This window comes from Mobula hypostoma, chromosome 1 (assembly GCF_963921235.1).
Source record: "Mobula hypostoma chromosome 1, sMobHyp1.1, whole genome shotgun sequence".
Taxonomy (NCBI): domain Eukaryota; kingdom Metazoa; phylum Chordata; class Chondrichthyes; order Myliobatiformes; family Myliobatidae; genus Mobula; species Mobula hypostoma.
The window spans coordinates 149393767-149408684 of NC_086097.1; positions in this window are offsets into that span (position 1 = coordinate 149393767).

Sequence of the window (14918 nt, forward strand, 5' to 3'; positions counted from 1 at the left end):
CAGCAGGCCAGGCAGCATCTCTAGGAAGAGGTACAGTCGACGTTTCAGGCCGAGACCCTTCGTCAGGACTAACTGAAGGAAGAGTTAGTAAGAGATTTGAAAGTTGGAGGGGGAGATCCAAAATGATAGGAGAAGACAGGAGGGGGAGGGATGGAGCCAAGAGCTGGACAGGTGATAGGCAAAAGGGATACGAGAGGATCGTGGGACAGGAGGTCCTGGAAGAAAGACAAGGGAGGGGGGGGGAACCCAGAGGATGGGCAAGGGGTATATTCAGAGGAACAGAGGGAGAAAAAGGAGAGTGAGAGAAAGAATGTGTGTATAAAAATAAATAACAGATGGGGTACGAGGGGGAGGTGGGGCATTAGCGGAAGTTAGAGAAGTCAATGTTCATGCCATCAGGTTGGAGGCTACCCAGACGGAATATAAGGTGGTGTTCCTCCAACCTGAGTGTGGCTTCATCTTTACAGTAGAGGAGGCCATGGATAGACATGTCAGAATGGGAATGGGATGTGGAATTAAAATGTGTGGCCACTGGGAGATCCTGCTTTCTCTGGCGGACAGAGCGTAGATGTTCAGCAAAGCGGTCTCCCAGTCTGCGTCGGGTCTCGGCAATATATAAAAGGCCACATCGGGAGCACCGGACGCAGTATATCACCCCAGCCGACTCACAGGTGAAGTGTCGCCTCACCTGGAAGGGGAAGAGGTTTAAAGAGGATCTGATGATTTTTTTTGTTGCAATCCGGACTTCAATGGCATTTAAGAAGTACATAGATGAGCACTTGAATCACCAAGGCATAGAAGGATATAAACTAAATGCAGGTAAACTAAAGACCGTAAGACAGTTAAGTAAAAATAGTTACTTAATGGCCACCATAGACATGTGGACTCTAAAGCTTTATGACAATCTATGGAGGTTTTGCTCATTAATCTTAAATTTTGCTCCTTGTGATCACTTTCTAAAATCTTAAAGTCTGTTCTTATTTGTTATTTGCTTCTACATTGGCCACTATTCTAGAACCTTGCTTTTATTTACCAAATGTTGACACCTGCATAGCAATAATAAACACAAGAGATTCTGCAGATATCGGCAATCCAAAGTAATTTACACAAAATGTCTGATAAGGAGTCTTGGCCTCAAACATGACAGCTTATTCCACTCCAGTGTTCTGTGTGTGTTAACTTGAAAAGCAATGTGGCATTGACTCTGAACAGTAGCAATCTATTACGATCTCTTCCCCTTCTCCCTCCATCCAACATATAACCACTCATGGCTCCGTTTGTCTGAGTAGACAATGGATGTGCCCGGTTCTCCAGGGCGCAGACCTGGGTGATGAACATGGAGATCTTGGGCTGCCCAGACATCAAGATCCCCCTCTCGGCCTCGCGGATGTGGTTCAAAGGAATGCGAAGCAGTACATTTGGCATCAGCTTGGCTGCAGGAGCTGCCAGGAGGTGACGTGATACATCATCCAACCGCCTTAGGGGCTCTACTCCGGATTTGTGTAGGGTTTACACCTTAGCCTTCTCTTTTCCCAAAGATACCCACAAGGCAGTGGGATCCTTAACCCTGGATAGGGACCCATACCGGGTACTGTCAGCCAGAGCCAGCTGAGCCCGGGACTCGTGTAAGGCAGGGTCGTCACACCCTGTAGTAGTGACATGTGGAGCCACTACCCACTACCCACTACACTATATAACCACTACACCATCATTTTTCTAACTACTTTTCTAACTATTAGGTTCTGCTCATCTGGAGTCATCCAGTCTGAATCAATGAAACTTTACAACTCAGAAGGAGGAGATCCTGTCCATCACATACATGTTTATCAAGAGATAACCAATGTAATCCCACTTCTAGTACTGTATGTGAGTCCCCCCTGTAAACCATAGTTTTACAAAGACACATCCAGCTACTTTTTAAACATTGTGAAAATTTGTACCTCTATTACTTTCTCAGATGGTGAGTTCTACACCCCTATTCTACCAGTTACTTTAATTTTATGTTGCCTGGTCTTTGGCCCCTGATGAAGAAAAATAGGTCCTCTGTGTTTGCACTGTCCAGCTCCCTTATAATTTGAAATATGTCAATGAAGTTGCCACTCAAACAACAGTGTTCCAAAGAAAATTTTACTTTTCAGACACTATCTATCAATCCTCCTAAAGGCACTTATCATTATAGAGTGGTTTTTTTTTGCAAATTTAATTGATATTCCTTCCTGCCTTGTCTTCAGCTAGGGATTGCCAGTAGCTTATTTATTCAGCATCTACACTCTTGGCAATCTGTGGATAAGCCATTCACTGGAGCATTTCTACGAAAACTGAAAGATCAAGAGTCCGTGTATAAATGCATCATTGCTCCTTTGAGTCCACAGCCAAACAGATGCTTGAGCTTTCAAGTAGCATAGTTCTGTGTGTTCTTTGTTAACTTTGTGATATCATGTTTAAAATCCAAACAAATGTATGTATAAGGAATTCACTTGCTTCAATGCATAGTACCTAGATGTACCTAGAAGCATTTACTTTATATCCGTTGTTTGGCATTTTCCTGAAGATGGAGTGAGGTTTACCTTTTCAAAGTATGAACAGTTTCTCAGATCATTTTAACTCTACATAAAAGTTGCCTCTTTCAATAGAATGAATTCTTCTAAATTAGGAGAATGGAAATATGGTATATTTCTAACATTCCAAAACCTGGAGGTACCTGATTGGTATCTTAATATTCCTTCTTTCTTCATATGCAGGTTCCCCCCCAGGTTATGAACTCCCGACTTATGTGCATCCTGTACATATGAACAAGCATCTGGGTGATCAGCAGGTAGATTTGCTTGTTGCTACAAGGCTGCAGGCATCTTTTGCCACTTGGCAACTTGGTTCCCAGCCCTATTTCTGACCTGTGAACTGTCCAGGTTATGAGCAGATCTTAGAATTGGAACCTTGGCAAGGATCTGTATACAGTGGATGCCACTTATTTGGGATACACATCAAGACAAGTATATTTTGGCCCAATTAAATGGTTTCACTAATTAGCCGAAGTTCCATGGAAATATTTTTAAAAAGAAAAATTACTGTTTAACTGAGAAACAAATTATGTATTTAAGTGAAATACAGAACAAGTTAGAACACTACCAATATCATTAGAGTACTATGAAACAGTGTTCCTTATTGATAGAGGAATTCATGCAGTGTATGTTGCCATGTTCTTCGATTGACTGTAACTGAACAAAATCAGTGCAGGCGCCTAGTGCAGATAATGTACTGCCTTCATTGTCTTCCTGCATGAAGTGGTGTCAGCAATAACTGCCTTTTAATTTGGCATCAGTTGACCCAAATGAATAACACAAGCATATGCAACTGATGCTATTTAAAAACTGTTCACTCGAAGCACTGTATGGTGTGTAATGGCCACACAAGTGCACATGACTGACGCTAGTTAAAAACTGTTGCATTCTCAAAATCTCCGCTTTCATTGTAAAACACACACAAAATGCTTAAAGTACTCAGCAGGCCAGGCAGCATGAATGGAGAAGAATAAGCAGTCGATATTTTGGGCCGAGATAGTACAGACAGTGACTTAGTTTAATGTCATACCTGAGAGACAGCATGTCTAACTCACAACTTCTTTAATAAAGCACTTTGACTCCCTGATAGGATTTTCCACTTATTTCTGGAGCAGGAATAAAATCGATACTTGTACACTTAAGAAAGAAATCAGGAGACCTAAAAGAAGGCATGATGTTGCCCTAGCAGACAAGGTGAAGGAGAATCCTAAAGGATGCTACAAATATGTTAAGAGCAGAAGATTACCAAGGGACAAAATTGTTCTCTGGAAGAGTAGAATGGTAATCTATGTGTGGAGCCAAAAGAGATGTGGGAGATCTTAAATGGATTATTTTAAAACTGTATTTACGCAGGAAACACAGAGTCTATAGATGTGAGGAAAAACAGCATCAAGGTCATGGACTCTATAGAGATTTCAGAGGAGGACATGCTTGCTTTCTTGAGGCAAATTAGGGTAGATAAATCCCCAGGGTCTGCCAAGGTGTTCCCTCAGACCCTGTGGGAGGCAAGTGTAGAAACTGCAGGGGCCCTAGCAGAGATATCTATCCTTAGCGTCAGCTGAGATGCCAGTGTATTGGAGGATTGCTAATGTTGTTCTGCTTTTTAAGAAAAGTTCTAAAGATAAACCAGGAAAATATATGCCAGTGAGCCTGATATCAGTAATGGGAAAGTTATTGGAAGGTGTTGTAAGGGACTGGATATGTATGTATTTGTAAAGACAAGGACTGGTTAGGAATAATCAGCATGGCTTTCTATGTGGTAAGTCTTGTCTAACCAATCTTACTGTTTTTTGAGGAAGTTACCAGGAAAGTTGATGAAGGCAAGGCAGTGGATGTTGTCTACATGGACATTAGCAAGGCATTTGACATGGTCCCACATGGGAGGTTGGCCAGAAAGGTTCAGTTCTGGCATTCAAGATGAAGTAGTAAATTGGATTAGACATTGGCTTTGTGGGAGAATGCCAAGAGTGGTAGTATATTGTTGCCTCTCTGACTAGTGCCCTATGCTGCAGGGATTGGTTTTGGGTCTGTTGTTGTTTGTCATATCCATTATGATTTGGATGATAATCTGGTTAACTGGATCAGCAAATTTGCAGATGACACCAAAATTGAGGGTGTAGTGGAAAATGCAGAAGACTATCAGAGCTTGCAGTGGGATCTGGACCAGTTGGAAAAATGGGCTGAAAATGGCAGATGAAATTTAGTGCAGGCTAGTATGAAGTGTTGCTCTTTGGTCAGACCAACCAGGGGTAGGTCTTACGCAGTGAACTTTAGGGCACCAGGGAGTGTGATAGAACAAAGGGATCTGTGAATACAGGTCTATAATTCATGAAAGTAGCAACAAAGGTAGATAGAGTCATAAAGAAAGCTTGTGGCACATTGACTTCATAAATCAAAGTATTGAGTACAGGAGATGGGATGTTATGTTGAAGTTTTATAAGATGTTGGTGGGGCCCAATTTGGAGGATTGTATGCAGTTTTGGTCACTAACCTAAAGATATAAATAAGGTTGAATGAATACTGAGAAGATTTACAACGATGTTCCTGGAACTGGAGAATCTGAGTTATAAGGAAAGGTTGAATGGGTTAGCAATTTATTCCTTGGAACATCGAAGATTGAGAGGACATTCAAAATTATGAGAGATATAGGTAGGGTAAATACCTACAAACGTAGACACATGGGTTAAAGGTAAAAGTTGAAATTTTTTGGGGGAATGTGAGGGGAAACTTCGTCTGGCAGAGGGGCATGAGAGTGTGGAACAAGCTGCTAGTGCTAGTGGTGCATGCAAGCTCAATTTCAAAGTTTAAGAGAAGTTTGGATAAGTACATGAATGGCAGGGCTATTGAGGACTATGGTCTGGGTACAGGTTGACGGGAGTAGACAGCTTAAATGGATTGGCATGGACTTGATGGGCTGAATGGCCTGATTCTCTGCTGTACTTTTCTATGACTCTACAACCTCTCAAATTTTAAAAGCTATATTGCCACCACTGAGCCGAGATCATTTTTACCTTTTAATATCATCTTTGATATCAATAGAGTATTCCACTGTTTTTTGATACGTACTTTTGATCTTTCTCCGTAGATATCCTGCAATCTTTCTTTAAGATGGCTAACTTATTTGCAATACAATTTTGTGTCATTGATACTTCTTTATTAGAAATAAGATTGAAATTGCTTACCCTGTTTTACTATTGGGCACGTAGACACAAAAGATAGAAGAGACTTTTGTCTGATTGATATGGGGTGGACTTAAAATACTTCAATTGTCCCACAGGAGGCATTATTGTGACACTGGGAATCATAGCAGTTTTACTTTATTATACCTGCCCTGAGAATGCTGTGTTTATCCACTGATCACAGGATAGCCAAAATCTTAAACATTTTGTGTCTATGGAAGATATTTCAAAAAAATGATTCATCACATCAAGTTTCAAAATGATAAATGAGAAAGATGAAGCCTTATTTTACAGTTTGTATATCAGTGAGTTTTCAAGAGGCTTTATGCATACCAATTAAAGAAGTTTTGTTTGGTTTCAAGTCACAGAACTCACGTCAAACAGCTCTTGTATTTCACTCTGAATATCTGGATGCCCTTCATGCATTCAAGATCATGTTTGGATTGAAGGGACCACAATGACCTGAGAGCCTAATAAAAAGGAGGGTTCGGGCTCAATCGGACAGCTGCTTCGTAGGAGCAATGGGGCACATAAGTACTATCATATTTGCCCTGCACTGCATATGCAGTGCAGCAGCTGTGTCTTCTGGTAAGGATGAATTAAATCCTCTTGACGTAGAGAGAAGTTAAAGGAAATTTAACTTCTAATGGCTGAAGATAGAACTGCCTATATGGTTGCCCATTATGGTAGCTTCCAAGTGTAGTGGTAAGCCACATCATCTTGGAATGTTCTAATTTGGATCATTCTCTATATTCCATCAGTCAGAATGGAATTATTGTTTCTTGAGCTCGGAGCATGTTTAGTTAACCAAATTATTTACTTGTGATTGTACAGTAATCTCAGGAATGGTAGGAATAATGGCCATTGTGCATGAGAAGGTGCTTTGGGGCATCCTGGATCCTGCAACCAGGTAGTGTTGCATGCATTTTCAGTGTCCAAGATCTCCCTAGTGCAGTGCCAAGCTGAAAGTTTTACTTAGGATTGCACAAACTGCAATATCAGATCGGTATAGCAGGAAGTGCTTTTCCTGGGTTCAATAATCTGGAAAAGGGAACGATTAAGTTAAAATCTGACTCCTGTTCAATTCATGTAGTTAACTGAGACGTCTGCACTGGGGCAATTATGTTCAAAGGACATATACTCCCAGGCTGGACCTAGTTACCTAGCTTGTGGAAAGTGGAGTGAGAAAACCGTGGTAAGTATTGGAAGTGATAACTGTGTCATATCTTTTGTTTTGCTTGTGCTTTTAATGCATTTTCCACAGATATATTAAATTCATCAACCTTCCTCCTGGCAATCTGAATCAAATGTTATTGAACAAATGATATGCTGTTTCATTTAAAACTCAGATTCTTAATCTGTATTGGCCTGTTACTAAAACAACTTTTTTTCTATTTATCTTGCATTCACCAACCTATTTCATTCCCTGCTGGCAAAGAACCAGTCTATACCTTTTCCTCCTTGAGATTTAGCCTTTTAATTTTTGAGCTGCCTCGCACACTTACTTTTCCCATTTCTTGCTGTGCATGTCTTTATATGTATTATCTGCTTCAACCCTTCCCAGTTTGTTTTAGTTCCCTTTTTAAATTCATTTCCCGCCATGGGACCGAACCTTGGCAATTTCCTTTTAACCTAGCCGATATCCATTTCCCACTCCTCTGTCATGGAACCTTACTCTAATTCTAACCATTTCTATAAGACAGAAATTTTCTTCATTCTATTTGCTCCATCCTTGATGGATATTCATTCTGTGACTTGCCATTCAAATCTCCATCCCAAATTCAATTTCATCCTGTTATCTCATTCTCTGCTTTTAACACCCTCCTCCGCTCAGTTTCATCATCCCTCCTTTATTGAATTTCACCTCTCAGGTATCACCCTCTATCTCATCCCTTCGTTTCACTTCTGTATTACTGACAAGCATTCTTCTACACTCTGTCCTGATACAGCATCTTGACCTGAGATGTTGATAATCCCTTTGCCTGAACAGATTGTGACTACCCAATGACTTCTTACAGCCGTTTGTCTTTTGTTCCACAGTTCCTACTGGTTTGGATTAAATGCCACTCCAGGTTTACACTTCTGTGGCTGATCCTATGTTCTTCCTGAAAGTGCCCAAAACCCTTTTCAGGGTAATTAGGAAAATGTAATAAGTGACAAATATAACTGTGAAGAATATAACTCTGCAAGAAAAGGAAGTGAGACCAGACTAGAACTCAAAATGTGTTTGCACAATTGTTGACATTAGTCTTTCCTTTTGCCATTGCAAACAAGGGAAGCATTATAGGCAAGAGTCATATTTTATAAATAATGATGTATCACTGATGCTCTCTCATTCTTCTTTAACTAATCCGAGGTGATTTTTAACTGTCTTATACTGTAGAATACCAGCAAGACTCGCAGCATCTGAGTTCTTGTGAACTGAAAAGAAAAAGCTCCCTGAAGAAAGACACCTATATTCCCCAGTGTACGTTGGATGGTAAATACAGGTGGGATATTCTGTACATCTTACCCTGCTGATTTCTAACTGCTGTTACAATAAATGGGGGTAAGGGCTTGATTTCAGTTTCAAAGGGCCTTGAGGCAGCAATCTTAAAGGACATTTGAATTGGTACTTGGATAGGAAAGGTGTAAAGCAGGGGTTCACAATCTTTTTATGCTATGGAACAATATCATTAAACAAGGGATCCGTGGTTGGGAAACTCTGGTGTAAAGGTGTAAGCCGTAATGTGAGCAAGTGAGATCAGTGTAGATAGGCTTCACATTTAGCAGGTCAATGGGCTTGTTTTTGTGCTGTATAGCTCTATGATACTATATTAACCTCACACAAATCCTCTATTCTGCATTAGGGTTGTAGAGTGATACAAACTCTACAGCCCACCAAGTCATGCTGACCATGATGGCCACCCCTTAATCCCGACTCCCTGCATTCAGCCCCTATCCCGCTAAGTCCCACCCCTCCATGTTCCTATTCAAGTGCTTTTTAAATACTATTGTACCTGCGTCAAGTACTTCTTCTGGTGACTCATTCCATATCGTTACCACACTCCACATGAAAAAGGTGCTCTTCGGTCCCTTTTTAATCTTTCTCCTTTTATGTCCCTCAGTCCTGAACTCTCCTATGCTAAGGAAAAGACTGCCACTATTCACCTGATCTTTGCCCTTCATGATTTTCTAAACTTCTACTTGGTCACCCCTCGTTCTCATAGGTTCCAAAATATAAAGGCCTCGTGTAGCCAACCTCTCCCTGTAACTCATTTCAACAAGTCTCACACAAGCAGGTTCCTACATTCTGGGGATGTAACCTTCCACAAGTGTTCTTCTATGACTGTTGCAATAACTGGATAACATTCGGGCTTTAATAACTTATTGTTGATGCAGGAATATCCAATGCACTAAGGATGGACGATCCTGTTGGTGTGTCAACAGTGAGGGTGATGTGGTGACAGGAAGCAACCAAAATACAACAGCAATTGCCTGTAAGTATGCAATACTAATCTTTATCATAACTAGTCAACAGAATGTTAAAGGTGTTCTTCTTTATTTTTTAAAAATATTCTATTTTCCACTTAAACTATTATTAAACTGTCACATAAAAATCTGAGATTTATTCTTACTCTTCAAATTCTAATACAACCTTCAATACACTTTTGTGTGGAGAGACTATCTGCACTGCATATTTGTACAATTCTGCCTATATCAACACAATCTCATTCACTGTAATCTCCAGTGAACCTCTGCTGTTTTTACAATACTAATGCAAAAATTAATCTTTATGGTATACTCTCATGGTATACTTTATGGAACAGTTTGACCCATTGCCAGAACCTCACTTGAATGCATCAATAAAATACCTGTATATTTTAATAACTCTGAGAGATGGCCAACAAAAATTGACATGGCGAAGAAAAGTTCTAAAAGGATTCATAAGCTCCTAGGAATTTCTCCACCACCTGTTTTCTCCAATGCTGATTGACATAATCCTGATAATCCCCTGCAGGTATTGATTCAAAACTGGGGAATTTGGGTAAGTTTGAACACAGACTCGTGCAAATGTTGACATAATCTTGGTAATTCCATTCAATTACCATAGTATTTTGTGGCTCATGTAGCAGTAGAAATTATCAGTCATTAGAAAACCATATGATTTGGATGGGGGGCCCCTTGACTGAAAATTCCAACAGATGTCTGTGCATTCCCACCTCTAAATTCCCAGATACCTGGCCCTGTAAGATAATCTCCTTTTATAATATTTCAATTCGAAGAATAGAGGCTCCTTTCAATTAGTCAATTTCTATGATGCTGATAATAAATGTTACAATTATTGGAACATTTGGTTGGAATTTATCCCAGGTTGGAACATATCCCAGCCAAGATCTACAAACTGTTCCTCTGATTCCCTAGAAGAGATTTTATCTATTAACTTGCTCCGTTATAGCTGCTATTCTATAATTAAATTTAAAACCTTTGTGCAGATTCTAGTTGATAACTTATTCTTCACCGATAACAATTATTTTTATGCAATTCATTGCCAGGTAAATGTTTCTTTCTTTATAAGCCTAGGAATACATGTTAGACCCCAGTGCACACCACAGTACATCTTACTGCAAAGTTATCGCTTTCCCCAAGGTCATAATTTTATTTTAATTATCCATTTCTTTCTCTTCAGGCCTGTCCTTCTGCCAGCTCCATCGCCAGCAGATACTGTTGAGTGGGTATGTAAATAGCCACAGCACGTCTTATATCCCTCAGTGCACACAGACAGGGGAGTATGAAGTTGTGCAGTGCAGTGCTGGCACTGGTCAGTGCTGGTGTGTTGACAGTGACAGCATGGAGATTTATGGAACACGTCAAAACAAGCGTCCAGATCACTGTGAGTACTGCTTTCCACCAAAAACAAAGCACCGAAGTGTTTCAACAGAGCAAAGAGTGCAGAACCCAAATGTAATTCTAGCCATTCTCTTTTTGAAAGTACAATTTTTAACTGGATGACAATAGCACAGGGGCTACCACTCCTCTGGCCATCCAGCAGTGTAATAATCGAAAATGAATTGTGCATTGTGCCTCCTGACAGGGATTTCTTGATTTCCCACTATCATCCACAATTCTTCAGTTGCCTGACCTCACTGGTATTGCTAGAACCATAATTTCTTCATAGGCCCAGTTAGAAAAGCAGAGACTGGAAATTAAACCTCAGGCCACGGAAGGTAGTGTAATTACTGTTTATGCACTGGCATAATAAAATCAAGCAGTGGCTTAAAATCGACATGAAAGGCAACTTAATTTGTGTGACATCCCTTCTTTATAGATAAAAAAATGCGCACAATGTACAAGATCAGTCGATGCATGCATTTAATCATATTTTTTACAATTAGTTTAGAAACTAATGGTTTTAATATTTGCTCTCCCAGCTGGGAGATCATAGTGTGTTACCACTTCTGTAGATGTTTTGGAGTTTCCAGAAATTAAGGCAGAATTGACAGGAAAATTACTAGAAATGTTTTTTTTTTAAATGGGTTTCGAGATTACTCTGAAAGCAAACACTGGAAGTTAGGAAGTAAAAAGGACTTAAAAATCTTAGGATCCACATACAAATCAGAGTAAAAGGGAGGGATTCAAATTCCTGGGATGTTGAACCGGTTCTGGGGCAAGTGGGACCACTACCAACAGAATAAAGAAAGTTAAGAAACTGTAATATCATACAAGGCTCATTTCTATTGTCATTGGTGAACAGTTGAACCTTCCAGTGACAAATTTCTAATAACATTTCATAAAATTTTAAGCTTTTTAGTAACAACCTGTTGTCATTGATCATTTACTGCAGTGCAATATTTCTTACAAATTTAGGGATTTAATAGGTGTTCAATTCTTGACAGATTTTGATAATGAGAAGAGGGAAGAAGGATTGGTATTCAGTGGACAGAGATACAAAGTAACCAGTGAAATAAGCAGGGATGAAGTGAGGATCATAAAATTGTCCAAGATTTTGTGGACTGGAAAATCTGACAGAATTACTGATGGAATTAGACAAGTATTTGGGAATAGAAACTTTGCAACTTTGTTTGTAAAAGTAATGTTGTGGTACTAATTGAAGAACTCTTTCAGAGCACCAGTTCAATTATTCCATTTTTTCAACATCACCCTGGTTCTGTCAGTTTCACTTTCAAGCTTTAAAGTCCTCTATTCTTTTCCTTCAGTTTAGCTCAGTGGCAGAACTGATGTTCAAAATTGAATGTACAATGTCTCAGGAGGTGTATTTGGCAATGCTCTTGGGGAGAGTTTGAAGTAAAGTAGCAGGAGAATGGGAATGTTCGCAGATGGACAGAGGACAGTGAAGCAAACATTCCAGAATCAGAATCAGGTTTAATATTATCGATATACAGTATGTTGTGAAGTTTGTTCACTTTGTGGCAGCAATGCAATGCAATACATGATAAATTTAGAAAAGCAATGAATTACAGAAGTATAAAAGCATAAGACATAGGAGCATAATTAGGCCATTCAGCCCATCATGTTTGCTCCACCATTCCATCAAGGCTGATCCTGGATCCCACTCAACCCCATACACCTGCCTTCTTGCCATGTCCTTTGATGCCCTGACTAATCAGGAAACTATCAACTTCTGCTTTAAATATCCTGAGGTCTGGGCCTCCACTGTAGTCTGCGGCAGAAGATTCCACAAATTCACTACTCCCTGGCTAAAAAAATTCCTCCTTACTTCTGTTCTGAAAGGCCACCCCTCAATTTTGAGACTGTGCCCTCTGGTTCAGGATATCCGCACCATAGGAAACATCCTCTCCACATCCACGCTATCTAATCCTTTCAATATTCAGTACATTTCAATGAGATCCCCCCACCCCCGCACTCTTCTAAATTCTAATGAGTACAAGTCCAACACTTCTCATATTCCTTTCATTCCTGGAATCATCTCATGAACCTCTTCTGGACTCTCTCATGACAACACATTCTCTCTGAGATATGGGGCCCAAAACTGTTGACAATACTCCAAGTGTGGCCAGACTAGTGTCTTATAAAAGCACAGCATTATCTCCTTGCTTTGATATTCCAGTCCCTTTGAACTGAATGCCAACATTGTATTTGCCTTCTTCACCGCAGACTCAACCTGTAAATTAACCTTCTAAGAGTCTTGCACGAGGACTCCTAAGTCCCTCAGCACCTCTGATGCTTGTTTTCTCCCCACTTAGATAATAGTCTTCACTATTGTTCCTTTTACCAAAATGCATTATCATACATTTCCCAACACTGTATCCCATCTGACACTTTTTTGCCTATTCTTCCAATTTGTCTAAGTCATGCTGCAATCACATTGCTTCTTCAGATTATCTCCCCCTTCACCTATCTTCATATCATCCACCAACTTTGCCACAAAGCCATCAATTCCATTATCTAAATCTTTGACAAACAATGTGAAAAGTAGCAGTCTCAATACTGACCCCTGAGGAACACCACTAGTCACTGGCAGCCGACCAGAAAAGGCCCCCTTTACTCCCACTTACTGCATCCTGCCTATCAGCCATTCCACTATCAATACTAGTATTTTTCCTGTAAGGCCATATGATTTTATCTTGTTAAGCAGCTTCATTAATGGCACCTTATTAAATGCCTTTTGAAAATCTAAATAAATGGCATCCACTGCCTCTCCTTTGTCCTTCCTGCTTGTTACTTCCTTGTAGAACTCTAACAGATTTGTCAGGCAAGATTTCCCTTTACAGAAACTGTGTTGACATTGACTTAATTTATCATTAATCTCCAAGAACCCTGAAACCTCATCCTTAATAATAGTTTCCAACACTTTCCTAAACACTGAGATTAGGCTAAATGGCCTATAATTTCCTTTCTTTTGCCTCCTCCCTTCTTAAAGAGTGGAGTGTCCTTTGCATGTTTCCTGTCCTCCAGGACAACGCCAGAGTCCAGTATATATGTATATTAAATAAAATTAAAATAAGTATATTCAATAAAATTAAAATATTAAATTAAAATAAGTAATGCAAAAACACAGGTTTTAAAAAAGTAGTGAGTTAGTGTTAATGGGTTCAATGTCCATTTAGGAATTGGATGGCAGAGGGGAAGAAGCTGTCCCTGAATTGCCTTTGGGCTTCCGTAGCTCCTTTCTGATGGTAGCAATGAGAAGAGCTCATGTCCTTAATAATGGATGCTGCCTTTCTGTGGCTCCACTCCTTAAAGATGTCTTCGATATGATGGACTCTAGTACCTATGATGGAGGAGACTAACTTTTCAACTCTCTGCAGCTTACTTCTATCGTGTGCAGTAGCCCCACCCCACCCCATACCAGATGATGATGCAGCCAGTTAGAATGCTCTCCACGGTACATCTGTAGAAATTTTCGTGTGTTTTAGGAACAAACCAAATCTCTTCTAACTCCTAATAAAATATAGTTGCTGTCTTGCCTTCTTTATAGATGTATTGATATGTTGGGACCAGGTTAGATCCTCAGAGATACTGATGCCCAGGAACTTGAAATTGTTCACGCACTCTGCCACTGACCCCCCCTTATGAGGACTGGAGTATGTTCTCTTGCCTTATCCTTCCTGAAGTCCACAGTCATCTCTTTGGCCTTACTGATGTTGAGTGCAAGGTCTTTGCTGCGATGTCACTCACCTAGCTGGTATATCTCGCTCTTGTATGCCTTGTCATCACCACCTGAATTCTGCCAACAATGGTTGGTATCATCAGTAAATTCATAGGTGGCATTAGAGATATGCCTAGCTGCACAGTCACGTGTGTAGAGAAAGTAGAGCAGTGGGCTAAGCGCACATCCCTAAGGAGATAGTTAGCGAGGTGGAGATTTTATTACCAATCCGAACAGATTATGGTTTTCTGGTTAGGAAGTTGAGGATCCAGTTGCGGAGGGAGGTACAGAGGGCCAGGTTCTGTAGCTCTATTTCACCTGTAACCTATCCAGCACCTATCAAACTCCGTGTAAAAAAAACTGCCCTTCTCGTCACCTTTAAACTTCCCCCCTCTAACTTTAATACCATAATAGCAGGTCCTCAGGTGATGGTGAGAAGGTAAACCAGGTCTATGTTGATGAAGTCCCAATGGGTTGTTAATCTTGAAACTCTTAATTGTGGGGAAAGTCACTCATATAAAGGTTTTATTTTCTTAACCGTGCAGTTTTGTACCCAATAAAGGTCCCTCA